Here is a 12,870-nt window from a genome sequence, read left to right on the forward strand (position 1 = left end):
CTTTGACACCTTATGAACTTTGGACTGGTCATATGTAACATCTCGCAACTAGAAAGAACTAGAAGAAAGTTTAAAATCTGGAAATAGTTATTTTTGGAAAGTATAAGGAAATCTGGAAAATTTAAGTTAAAATGAATTTTTTGGTCAATTTCAAACGACTATAACTCCTAGATCAGGATGAGTTACATGTAGTTCCAGATATGGTTGGAAAGCTCTTGGAATGATCTTTCCAACGCCACCAAGTTTGCATGATTTCGAGTTTCTATGAGTGAGTTATGCCCTTTGGAAGTTGTGCTGCTCGAATAAGAAAATGCCCAATTCGGATTTTTGAAGGGTAGTTTGGTCTTTTTCTTACCCAATTAATTAAATTCGTTTTTAATAAAATAGTTGGGGTCCAAACTGAGTTGGTTTAGTTTACACTTTTGAGAAATAGAGTTAGGGCTTTTGGAAAAAAAACGCAAGAGAAAGGAGAAGAGGAAAAGCAAGATTCGCCAAAAACGATTGATTTTGGTTGCGGATTCGCCAAGAAGTTGGCCCTGCAAGGTATGTGAGTCTCTCATAGCGTTGGGTTCATTCACCCACGCGCCAAACATGTTTAGTTCAGCGAAATTCATCCTAAAAGAGTTTGAAAGTTGATGTTCTTGACATGAATTCTTGAATTTCAATGTTGTTCTTGAATTGGGATGAATTAAGAAATTTCTGAGTTCGTTACGTCGCATTATAGAGTCGTTTCGAGTTAGGTTCTTAGGTACATTTGTTGGGTATCTGTATCTAAAGGTAATTTGAGAAAAAGAACAGAGGTTGGGTGATTTGGCGCTGGAACACGAAGAAGAAATTTCGTCCGACGAAATTTGAGTATGGGACCGCGTCGCACGACCTGTTCCCAGAATTGAAAAATTCTGCTCTGCGTCGCATAGCTGACATGAGATGTTCTGCCTCAAAAGACGTTTTCGAAACCAAAATTTAATTATGCCTCCGCATCGCGGACCCACCTTCAAATTTTGATTTTCGGTATTTTCTCATGATTAGTTATCTAAAATCTTTCCTAAACAACATGAGATCTTTTCAAACACCAATCATAATCCTTGAATCCATAATTCAATTCAAGGATCAGTTAAGAGTCAAGTCAAGAGCAGTTAATAGCAAAGTTAAGAGAAGTCAAGAGTCAAGTAAGAGAAGTTCATTTCAAGTTTTCATAAGTCTTTTACAAAAGTTTTAACTTTGTTTTAAGACTTAAGTTTTGAAGTTGAGTAAAGAGTAAGAGCAAAGTTCATTTTCTTTAAAATGATTTATGGGAACTAAGTATTTCCAAGAGTAAATGTTTTCACATTTAAGATGAGAGGAAACTGAGATTTTCAAAAGAGTTTTGAACAGCAAAAGGGAACATTGATTCCAAGAGAGCTTTTTAAGCTAAGTTTGAGCAATTATCTCAAACCAGAGAAGAAGTTGTTTTAAAAACATACGAGCTAAGTATATTTTGGGAGTAGTATTGAGCACCGATATGGGGACGCGAGTTCATATTAACTCAAGCCCCCATAAACCATGTAGCCATCATGGGCAGAAAAAATATCATACTTTTTAGATGATTCCTTAGTGCATTTTAGCATAGACTAGTGGATCCACTTAGTAGTTCAGGTTCTATACCGATGGCAAGGTATAGGACGATCCTTGGCAACGTAAGGTAAAATGTTGTACCATCACTTAGGCTCATAGTGATGGTTGTCGATTAGAGAATCTCCCACAGAAGTTATATTACTTTCTAAATGAATAAAGTTAAGTTTGTTATTGCTTTATCGTTAACGAACTAAGATTGTTTTCAGTTTTTTTATAAGCTTTATACATATATCGCATGTGTTTTATTGCTTTATATTGAGTTGAGTATCCATGATTTGAGAAGAGCCAGGTAGGTGTTTCTTTCATAATCTCTTCGAGCCTATGTTTGTTAGCATTACAACTCGCATACTCGTACATTTAATGTACTGATGTCAGTTGACCTGCATCTTATTATGATGCAGACGCAGGTAACCAGGATCAGCATCCAGTGCCTTGTTGATCCAGCTTGAGCATTCAGAGTCTATTGGTGAGCCTCCTTGCATTTCGAAGGACTCCTTTATTTGCTTTCTAGTCTTTCAGATGTTAGGATGATCGGGGGTCCTGTCCCGACATCCCTCTTTGTTTTACAGGCTTCATAGATAGTTAGTAGTTCAATAGTCTTTGCATTATCATTCTTATGTTAAAGATTTGGGTTGCCACTTTTGTCCAAGTTGAATGTTTAATCTTTAAAACATTCTCAGTTATTTTATTATTCAGTTCAGTTAAGTTCATTGATCATTATAGATATGAATATTGTCTTCCACTAAGTTAAGTAAGCCAGGCCAAAGGTTCGCTTGTGGTCAGCAATGATCTTCAAGTGCCAGTCCCGCCCAGGGTGTAGGCTCGGGACGTGACAAACTTCGTATCAGAGCACAGAGTTCAAGAGTCCTAGGGAGTCTATAAAGTCGTGTCTGTAGAGTCCTAGTTATCTGTGTGAAGCGCGCCACATCTATAATTAGGAGGCTGCAACACTTAGGAAATTATCTCACTTCTTTCACACTCTTTTCGTGCATTAGAGTTTGATCTCTAAAAATTTTCTTCTAATTCATGTTTGTGCATGTTTTCAGATAATCATGCCTCTACGAAGAGCAGTCAGAGGTCGTCCAGCTAGGAGAAATATTGAAGAGCAAGAATTACCCAATGCACCTGAAGTGCAACCTCAAGGCGAAGTCACCAATGCTGAGTTCTGTGAGGCTATCCGAATGTTGAGCCAGGCTGTGACTAACTAGGTTAGGCAGCAAAGAGGGGCTCGACAAGAAGAGGCTGACACTTCAAGGATTCGTGAGTTCTTGAGGATGAATCCTCCAAGTTTTACTAGTTCCAGCACTACTGAGGATCCAAAGAACTTCATTGAGGAACTGGAAAAGGTATTTGATGTGACGCATGTTGTTGATACTGAGAGAGTTGAGCTAGCTTCATACCAGATGAAGAATGTTTCTAGGACCTGGTTTGATCAGTGGAAAGGGGGTAAAGTTGAGGATGCACCACCTATGAGTTGAGCCTGTTTTGAGGAAGCTTTCTTGGGGCATTTCTTTCCCTGGGAACTGAAAGAGGCCAAGGTACGTGAGTTCCTCACACTTAAGCAAGATTCTCTAAGTGTTCATGAATATGAGTTGAAGTTCACCCAACTATCCCGTTATGCTCCAGAGATGGTTAAGGATATAAGAAGTAGAATGAGCTTGTTCGTTGTTGGGTTGGGCCGTTTATTAAGCAAAGAGGGCCGGGCAGCAATGCTTATTGGGGACATGGACATTTCGAGGTTGATGGTCTATGTGCATCGGGTAGAGGAAGAGAAGCTTAGAGATAGAGAGGAGTTCAAGAATAAGAAAGCGAAGACAGGAAATGAGTCTGGGCAACAGAAGGGTAGTGTGAATCGTTCGTCCTTTCAGAAGCAAAAGGGGCCTGCACCACCATCTGCTAATGCACCTGCACCTAAGAACAAAGGTGAGTATAATAGCCAGACTTCACAGAACTTCAGAGCTAGACCAGCACAGTCTCAAGGTAGTGTGGCACAAGGAGGTAGTTGGGCTCTTGTATGTGGTAGATTCCACTCAGGTAAGTGTCGTGATGGCCAGATATGTTGTTTCAAGTGTGGGCAAGAGGGACACTTCATGAAAGAGTGTCCTAAGAATAAGCAAGGTAGTGGAAATTCAGGCAATAGAGCCCAGTCTTCATCAGTTGCTCCACCAGACAGGGCTGCACCTAGAGGAGCTACTTTCGGTATTGGTGGAGGAGCAAACCGCCTCTATACAATCACTAGTCGCCAAGAGCAAGAGAACTCTCCAGATATTGTCACTAGTATGATCAAAGTCTTTACTTTTGATGTTTATTCTTTGCTAGACCCAGGAGAAAGTTTATCTTTTGTAACCCCTTATGTTGCAAATAAGTTTGAAGTTATTCCTCAGAAACTTTGTGAACCCTTCTGTGTTTCTACACCTATTGGGGAGTCTATTCTAGCTGAGCGAGTCTATCGTGATTGTGTCATTTCCATCAATCACAAAGACATCATGCTGATTTAGTTGAGTTAGACATGGTGGATTTTGATTTCATTCTAGGTATGGACTGACTTCATGCCTGTTATGCATCAATAGATTGTAGAACTTGAGTTGTCAAGTTTTAGATTCTTAATGATCCAGTCATAGAGTGGAGTAGTAGTTCAGCAGTGCCTAAGGGTCGTTTCATTTCGTACCTTAAGGCGAGAAAGTTAGTTTTGAAGGGTTGTATCTATCACTTATTCCGAGTTAATGACTCAAGTGTTGAGGTACCTCTCATTCAGTCAGTCCCTATAGTAAAAGAGTTTCCAGAAGTCTTTCCTGAAGACCTACCCGGAGTCCCTCCTGAGAGAGAAATAGACTTCGGTATAGACATCATTCCAGATACTCGTCCTATCTCTATTCCGCCATACAGAATGGCACCAACAGAGTTGAAAGAGTTAAAAGAGCAGTTAAAGGATCTATTAGATATGGGGTTCATTCAACCAAGTGTCTCACCTTGAGGTGCTCCGGTCTTGTTTATGAGAAACAAAGATGGTTCCCTTATGATGTGTATAAATTACCGTCAGTTGATGAACAAAGTTACCATCAAGAATAAGTATCCTCTTTCGAGAATTGATGATCTTTTCGATCAGCTTCCCTCAGATCAGGCTATCATCAATTAAGAGTAAGGGAATGTGATATTCCAAAGATAGCTTTCAAAACCAGATATGGTCATTATGAGTTTTTGGTCATGTCATTTGATTCGACCAATGCACCAGCAGCGTTCATGGATCTTATGAATAGAGTCTTCAAACCTTATTTAGATATGTTTGTTATCATCTTCATTGATGACATACTAATCTATTAAAGGAATGAAGAAGATCATACTAGCCATCTCAGAATAGTTCTCCAGACTTTGAAAGATAAGGAGTTGTATGCCAAGTTCTCTAAGTGTGAGTTTTGGCTTGAGTCTGTGGCATTCTTAGGCCATATTGTGTCTGGAGAGGGAATTAAAGTTGATACTCAGAAAATTGAGGCAGTGGAGAATTGGCCCAGATCCACATCTCCAATTTATATTAAGAGTTTCTTGGGTTTAGCTGGCTATTATAGAAGGTTTGTAGAGGGGTTCTCGTCTATTTCGTCTCCTTTGACTAAGTTGACTTAGATGATAGTGAAATTTCAATGGTCTGAAGCTGGTGAGAAAAGCTTTTAGGAATTGAAAAAGAGGTTGACTACTGCCCCAGTTTTGACCTTACCAGAAGGTACTCAAGGCTTTGTGGTGTATTATGATGCATCTAGAGTTGGTTTGGATTGTGTCTTAATGCAGTATGACAAAGTTATAGCTTATGCCTCCAGACTGTTAAAAGTTCATGAGAAGAATTGTCCAACCCATAATCTAGAGTTGGCTGCTGTAGTTTTCGCTTTGAAGATATGATGCCATTATTTGTATCGTGTTTATGTGGATGTGTTCACCAATCACAAGAGCCTTCAATATGTGTTCACTTAGAAAGAGCTTAATCTCAGACAAAGAAGGTGGTTAGAGTTACTCAAGGACTACGACAAGAGTATTCTTTACCACCCAGGTAAGGCTAATGTTGTTTCTGATTCCTTAAGAAGGTTGTCTATAGGTAGCACCGCCCATGTTGAAGAATGAAGGAAAGAGTTAGCAAAAGATGTGCACAAATTGGCATGCCTGGGAGTCAGACTTATGGATTCCACAGAAGGGGGTATAGTGGTGATGAATGGGGTTGGGTCATCATTAGTGTCAGAAGTAAAAGGCAAGCAAGACCAAGACCCTATTTTGCTTGAATTGAAGGCAAATGTTCATAAGCAAAAAGTATTAGCTTTTGAACAAGGGGGAGATGGTGTATTGAGTTATCAAGGTAGGTTGTGTGTACCAATGGTGGATGGACTCCAAGAGAGGATCATGGAGAAAGCTCATAGCTCCAGATATTTCATTCATCCGGGTTCCACAAAGATGTATCGTGATTTGAAAGAAGTGTATTAGTGGAATAGTATGAAGAAGAGCATTGCAGAATTTGTTGCCAAGTGTCCAAATTGGTAGAGCACCAAAATCCCGGTGGTTTGGCGCAGAATATAGAACTTCCGAAATGGAAGTGGGAGATTATTAATATGGATTTGATCACAGGTCTCGTAGACAACATGATTCTATTTGGGTGATCGTCGAAAAAATGACAAAAAAAATCAACCCATTTTCTGCCGGTAAAGACTATCCATTCAGCAGAAGATTATGCCAGGTTATATATTCAGGAGGAGGTAAGACTTCATGGAGTTCCAGTCTCCATTATTTCAGATAGAGGTGCACAATTAACTGCACAATTCTAGAAATCTTTCAGAAAGGTTTGGGTTCAAAGGTGAACTTAAGTACTGTCTTTCATCCTTAGACTGATGGACAAGCAAAGCGCACTATTCAAAAATTAGATTATATGTTTAGGGATTGTGTGATTGATTTCAAAGGGAATTGAGATGATCAGCTACCTCTCATTGAGTTTGCTTAGAACAACAGTTATCACTCGAGCATCTAAATGGCTCCTTATGAAGCTCTTTATGAGAGAAGATGCAGATCTCCTATTGGATGGTTTGAAGTTGGTGAAGCAGGGTTGATAGGACTAGATTTAGTTTATCAAGCTATGGAGAAGGTGAAAGTAATTCAAGAGAGATTGAAAACAACACAGAGTCGTCAGAAATCCTACACTGATGTTAGGAGAAGGGCGTTAGAGTTCGAGGTAGATGATTGGGTATATTTAAAAGTTTCACCCATGAAGGGTGTTATGAGGTTTGGTAAGAAGGGGGAGCTTAGTCCCTGGTATATTGGACCTTATAGAATAGCCAAGAGGATTGGCAATTTAGCTTATGAGTTGGAGCTACCACAAGAATTAGCAGCGGTTCATCTAGTGTTTCACATCTCCATGTTGAAGAAGTGCATGGGTGATCCTTCATTGATCATATCAACTGAAAATATTGATATCAAGGATAGCTTATCTTATGAGGAGATTCTGGTTCAGATTCTAGATCGCCAAGTTCGCAAGTTGAGAACAAAGAAGGTTGTGTCAGTCAAAGTCCTTTGGAGGAACCAATTTGTTGAAGAAGCTACTTAGAAAGTTGAAGAGGATATGAAGAAGAGTTATCCACATCTCTTTGAAACCGGAGAAAATGCAAACCAAGGTACTAATTTTCTTCTTAGTACTATCTAAATTATGAGTGAGCATGTTCTTTGTTTGAAATTGCTTTTGGGATGTTTGAACTTGATGTTACCACCCTTAGCTTAGTAAGAGTAAATCTCATTCGAGGACGAATGTTCCCAAGGGGGAAATATTGTAACATCTCGCAACTAGAAAGAACTAGAAGGAAGTTTAAAATCTAGAAATAGTTATTTTTGGAAAGTATAAGGAAATCTGGAAAATTTTAAGTAAGTTAAATTGAGTTTTTTTGGTCAACTTCAAATGACCATAACTCCTAGTTCAGGATTAGTTAGGTGTAGTTACAGATATGGTTGGAAATATCTTGGAATGATCTTTCCAATGCCGCCAATTTTACGCTATTCCGAGTTTCTATGAGTGAGTTATGCCCTTTGGAAGTTGGGTTGTTCGAATAAGGAAATGCCCAATCCCGATTTTTTGAAGGGTAGTTTGGTCTTTTCCTTACCCAATTAATTAAATTCATTTTTAATAAAATAGTTGGGGTCCAAACTGAGTTAGTTCAGTTTACACTTTTGAGAAATAGAGTTAGGGATTTTGTAGAAAGAACGCAAGAGAAAGGAGAAGAGGAAAAGCAAGATTCGCCAAGAACGATCGATTTTGGTTGCGGATTCGCAAAGAAATTGGCCCTGAAAGGTATGTGAGTCTCTCATAGCGTTGGGTTCATTCATCCACGTGCCAAATATGTATAGTTCAGCGAAATTCGTCCTAAAAGAGTTTGAAAGTTGATGTTCTTAACATGAATTCTTGAATTTGAATGTTGTTCTTGAATTGGGATGAATTGTAAGTTCGTTACGTCGCATTATAGAGTCGCTTCGAGTTAGGTTCTTAGGTACATTTGTTGGGTATCTGTATCTAAAGGTAATTTGAGAAAAAGAACTGAGGTTGGGTGAATTGGGGCTAGAAAATGAAGAAGAAATTTCGTATAGGAGCGCGTCGCGCGACCTGTTCCAAAATTAAAAAATTCGGCTCCGCATCGCGGAGTTGACACAAGGTGTTTGATACGCTCAAATTACACCTCCCTAAAAAAGCATAAGCGATCGTTATCAAGTAAAAAACCCAACTTGTAGGTTGGGGTCGATCCCACAAGGAAAATGGTTTAGACTTCACTTTAACCAACAATTATATTCATTTAGTCAAATTACTTCCAGAAACAAGTAATTAAAGGGGCGAGGGGGGGGGATTTGTGAAACAAATTGTAAGAATTCAATAAGTAATCAGTAAACAAAAGTCAATTTTGGCTGTTATCAAGATGAGAGAATTAACTAGGGTATACGTGTTCCCCACAAGCTCGTAACGCAGTAATCCTAGTAATAGCAATCCTTTCCTAGTGCATGCAAAGTGATAAGATAGGTATCTCTATATCCTTGGTATGGCATCTAAAGAAATTTACCCCGCACCTTGTTCCGGCTACGTGTGTATAATTTACTAACACTTACCTTTACCTCATATTAGGCATTACCGATGTTTGTCTTAGTTATTACTTCGCACCCATCGACACTAGACTATTAGATAGTATCGCACTAAATCTATGTTGATAATTCTTTTCTTGTTGATTACCTTCTTGGTCCGGCAAGTAGCAACAAGGTGAGTTCTAACGTTGTGCACCGTTAAAAAGACTTTTAAATGAAAGAATTATCAATGCATGCAAAACACTATTCAAGAATTGTTTATTTACTATTCATACTTTGTTAATCGCTCATGGTTCCCACAACCCTAGTTGTGGAGTTTAGTTACCCATAATCATATGAACACAATTCATTGTTTTGGATGAAAGAATTATGAACTTACGTAATTGATAATAACAAACCCAGAATTTGAACTTGAATCTCAAAACCAAAACCTTTAAAATCAACTTAGGAAATCAAGAATTGCTAGGTTTTCCAAAATATTAATCCCAGGTCACAAAGTAGAACTAAAGTAATAAAGTCTAACCCCAAAAACGAGGTTTACATACCCTATTTATAGAAAACAAGTCCTAAATTAAAAGGAGACTGACTCACAAACCGTCAATGGATCTATAGTCATGAGTCCTTTCGTCAGCCAGGACTTGGAAAATATTTCAGCTTCCAAAAATCAGCTTCTCTGAAGCAAACGATGGAACACCAGTACAGATCGTAGATCGATCTACGGTCCGTCGATCCCTCTCCGTAGCTCCATACTTAAAATTCTCCAAAAATCAGGTACTGGAACCCTCGCAGTCACATTCTACGGTTCAGCAGGACGGTCCGTAGATCAATCTACGGACCATCAATAGTCACCATGGTTCCACACTTAGTCAGATTCCCTGATTCTCCTTCCATGCCTTGCCCTGGTGATCTACGGTCACCATCTACGGAGCGTCAATGGACCTACGGTCCGTAGATCACCTCCGTTGATGCCCTTTTCTGCACATCTTTCAACTGTCTCTTTATTTCCATGCCTGAACATCTTTCCTGCAAAACATGATAAAAACACATAAAAACCAATACAAAAAGGCCCTAGACACACACAACTCTTAAGTGAAATATAGTAAAAATACTGTAAACTCACGGTAAATTAATGTTCTACCTCAAAAGATGTTTTCAGAACCAAAATTTAATTATGCCTCCGCGTCGCGGACCCACCTTCAAATCTTGAATTTCGGTCTTTTCTCATGATTAGCTATCTAAAATCTTTTCTAAACAACATGAGATCTTTCCAAACACCAATCATAATCCTTGAATCCATAATTCAATTCAAGGATCAGTTAAGAGTTAACTCAAGAGCAGTTAAGATCAAAGTCAAGAGAAGTCAACAGTCAAGTAAGAGAAGTTCATTTCAAGTTTTCATAAGTCTTTTACAAACGTTTTAACTTTGTTTTAAGACTTAAGTTTTGAAGTTGAGTAAAGAGTAAGAGCAAAGTTTATTTTCTTTAAAATGATATATGGGAACTAAGTATTTTCAAGAATAAATGTTTTCACATTTAAGATGAGAGAAAACTGAGATTTCCAAAAGAGTTTTGAACAGCAAAAGGGAACATTGATTCCAAGAGAGCTTTTTAAGTTAAGTTTGAGCAATTATCTCAAACCAGAGAAGAAGTTGTTTTTAAAACATTTGAGCTAAGCATATTTTGGAAGTAGTATTGAACACCGATATGGGGACGCGAGTTCATATTAACTCAAGCCCCATAAATCATGTAGCCATCATGGGCAGAAAAAAAATCATACTTTTTAGATGATTCCTTAGTGCTGTTTATCATAGGCTAGTGGATCCACTTAGTAGTTCAGGTTCTATACCGATGGCAAGGTATAGGACGATCCTTGGCAACGTGAGGTAAAACGTTGTACCATCACTTAGGCTCATATTGATGGTTGTCGATTAGAGAATCTCCCACAGAATTTTATATTACATTCTAAATGAATAAAGTTAAGTTTGTTATTGCTTTATCTTTAACGAACTAAGATTGTTTTCAGTTATTTTATAAGATTTATATATATATATATATATATATATATATATATATATATATATATATCACATGTGATTTATTGTTTTATATTGAGTTGAGTATCCATGAGTTAAGAAGAGCCAGGTAGGTGTTTCTTCCATAATCTCTTTCGAGCCTATGTTTGTTAGCAATCCAACTCGCATACTCGTACATTCAATGTACTGATGCCAATTGGCCTACATCTTATTATGATGCAGACGCAGGTAACCAGGATCAGCATCCAGCGCCTCGTTGATCCAACTTGAGTATTCAGAGTATGTTGGTGAGCCTCCTTACATTTCGGAGGACTCCTTTATTTGCTTTCTAGTCTTTTAGATGCTAGGATGATCGGGGATCATGTCCCGACATCTCTCTTTGTTTTAGAGTCTTCATAGATAGTTAGTAGTTCAGTAGTCTTTGCATTATCATTCTTATGTTAAAGACTTGGGTTGCCACTTTTGGCCAAGTTGAATGTTTAATCTTTAAAACATTCTCAGTTATTTTATTATTCAGTTCAGTTAAGTTCATTGATCATTATAGATATGAATATTGTCTTCCGCTGAGTTAAGTAAGCCAGGTCAAGGGTTCGCTTGGGGCCAGTAATAATCTTCGAGTGCCAGTCCCGCCCAATGTGTAGGCTCGGGGCTTGAATGATCTATGGCCTTGGGGTTGTGCTGCATATATTAAAGATCGTTTTGGTGAGTTTGGTACACTAAGTCTGAATGGAAAGAAATATATCTTTATAAGATACTCAGAACACTCCAAACGGTATGAGTTCACTGATGAATTGAAGGATGGAAGTATTACTAAAATTGTATCACGAGATGTTAGATTTTTGAAAAATGATTTTCCCAAAAATGATGGAATAGATGAAGGTGGGGGGCCTCTATACGAAATGTTGAATTCAGAAGATTAGGTAATGATGTCAGGCATACTTGATAACTCAATAGATCAAAAAATGATTCCCGATCCAAGTGGGAGTTATGAATCCCAAAATCCTATAGAGGAATATGAACTTCAATTACATAAGAGTACAAGAAAAGATAAACGATCTTATGATATTGAGGATTATGTTTTCTTGGTATCTCCTACAAAATTGGATGAACCTATTTCTGTAACTGAGGCTTTATAGAGCCCTAAAAGGGATGAAAGAAAAATTAGAGTCCATGAAAATCAACAAAGTATGGGATATAGTTTACCTTCCTAAGGAATGTAAAGCTATTGGGAATAGATGAATTCTCAAAGTTAAACAATAATAGGATGGGTCAATAGAAAGACACAAAGCACGATTGATGACAAAAGTTCTACTCAAGAAGTTGGAATAGACTATGAGAAAACTTTTTCACCAGTTGTGAAGTTTACCTCCATATGATTACTTTTAGCTACTATTGCACGTTTAGATCTAGAATTATATCAAATGAATGTGAAGACCTCTTTTCTCAATAAATAATTAAATGAGGAAATCTACATGGAACAACCAGTAGGTTTCATTGTTAAGGCCAAGAAAGAAAAGTTTGAAAATTGAAAAGATCAATTTATGACATAAATTTTCTTGAAGGTAGTGGTATCTGAGATTTCATAAGAAGGTAATGTCATTTGATTTCACCGTGATTGATGATGACCATTGCATTTATGTGAAAAAATCTAATGGAAATTTTGTAAATCTTTCTCTCAACGTAGATGATATTTTATTAGCTGAAAATGATTTTGAGTATGTGAAAACTGTTAAGTCATGACTTTTAAAATCATTTGATATGAAAGATATGGGTGAAGCAGACAATATATTGGGTGTTAAGATCCAAAGAGACAGTTCCAAGAAATTTTTGAGTTTATATCAAGAAACTTACATAAGGAGAATATTGGAACGTTTTCGAATGAATAGTTTCAAATCCATTGATACTCCTGTAGTAAGTGGTGAAACTTTAAGCCTTGAAATGTGTCCAAAGACTGAAAAAGAAAATGAAGACATGTCCCGAGTTTCATATTCTAGTGTTGTCGGAAGTTTGATGTATGTTATGATGTGTACTCACCCGGACATTTGTTATGTTGTAAGTCTGGTTAGCACATATCAGTCCAATTTTGGATGATATCATTGGAAAGTAGTAAAGAGAATATTCCAATACTTGAAAGGGATTGC

This window comes from Solanum stenotomum, chromosome 6 (genome assembly GCF_019186545.1).
Source record: "Solanum stenotomum isolate F172 chromosome 6, ASM1918654v1, whole genome shotgun sequence".
NCBI lineage: Eukaryota > Viridiplantae > Streptophyta > Magnoliopsida > Solanales > Solanaceae > Solanum > Solanum stenotomum.